Genomic DNA, 1,648 nt, shown 5'->3' with positions numbered 1-1,648 from the left:
ACATTTAGTCAGCTGAGTAAGCTCTCTGGCTATTCTCTGTAATGGGAAATTATGCATCCAGCCACCACAGTAGACACACACCTGGTAGACACCAAAGCTGAATCCATCCCAGATCACTTATGCAGATAGTACCTTTTCTTCAGCTAACACATTAGGGTTGGACAAAGGCAGCTAAAGGTGTTTTAGCAGTGTAGGCAAACTTGAACTTTACTGTGACATGAATGAGGCACTTGCTATTCTTCCTGCCAAGGGGATGAGGCAGCTATTGCTTTCTGGAGGGAATGCCCTGGCCCCCTGCAGTAACCTCCTCTGCATGCCCCTGCCCCTCTCACAGTTGCCCCAGAAGCAGCTGGCTTGCCTTGGGGTTGTGATTTATGCAAAGCAAGAAGAGGAGTCATTGTGCAGTTCCTGCAAGTGTGCTGCTCTGGGCAATTGCCTATATAGTGCTGAGGTACAGCCAAAACCTACTGGAAGCAGTGAAAAGTCTGTATTTTCATTCAGAAGGCTCTGAATTCTATTTATGCATCGTTCAGGTACCTGAAAAGGCTGGTTTCATTATTCAGTTATTAACTAATAGCAAGTATTCAGATAAAAAAGGTTTCAGCTACCAAAACTGAGGAGAGAATTGTTTTCTGTCTGGATTTTGAGACACTGGAGTCACTCATAACACATTGTTTTCAGAGTTCTCTGTAACTATATGGGACAGAAACTTCCTTTAAAAAACTTCCCCCCCCCAAAAAAAAATAAAAAATCATCTTTTCATGCCAGTCCAGAATGGGAATAAGTTTCAACATATCAGAATTTCCTCTTGGACAATGTGTCTTTTTTTCCCCTTATTTTAGTGCCTTTGCTAGAACAACATCTGAAATGTTTTGATCTCTGATTTACCTCCTTTTGTCTACACTGTACCTTTCTTTGTGTCCAGCAATTTGCACTTTCCCTCTTTCAGTTTTCTAATTTTCTTCTTCTCAAATGTTAAATCTTTAAAAAGATTTAACACTGATCCTGATTTGCTTTTTTTACTCCCACTTTCCTTTCAGAAAAAAATAAGTTGCTTTTTAAATCCTGCTGCTACCACACATGGCCTGTTATATATCAACAAATTATATTTTTGTTTGATTCCAAAAGCAGTGGAGTCAGCAGTTGGAACCAGAAAATGTCCTTCATTTCTCTGTTTTTATTTGACAGCATGATGTACAGGGTAAAATATTTATATCATTTATTGCTCTTTTATTTGCTCGTCCACACTAAAATATCCCCATTTCAAATTAACAGTTTGGTTTAGGGCTTTAACCTACAAATTTTTTTTTTTTTTGTGATTACTTTAGATCTACTCTAGTTTTGTTTTCTATTCCCTAACAAAACATAAACTCTCTTCTCTAAGATGTAGCTTCTGGGATTTCAGAAAAACTTAAAAAATTCAATCCCATAAATGATTTTGAAAAGCTCAACTTTCCTCAGCTTTCCTTTCCGAGTGCCTAAGCTCATCATTTTACCATTCAAGCAGAGGGAAGAGAGCAGGTATAGCTGTACTAAGGGTGGGCTATAAGCCTGCTCTTCCTCACTACTACAAGCAGATCTGGACTTATCCTTGACAGAGACATCTTAACAGTATTAAACACTTCTCAGCACAAAGTCAGTAGTGTTA

Source organism: Haliaeetus albicilla, chromosome W (genome assembly GCF_947461875.1).
Source record: "Haliaeetus albicilla chromosome W, bHalAlb1.1, whole genome shotgun sequence".
In the NCBI taxonomy this organism is placed as follows: Eukaryota; Metazoa; Chordata; class Aves; order Accipitriformes; family Accipitridae; genus Haliaeetus; species Haliaeetus albicilla.
The sequence above is the reverse complement of the archived record's forward strand: the minus strand, read 5'-3'. Positions refer to the sequence as shown.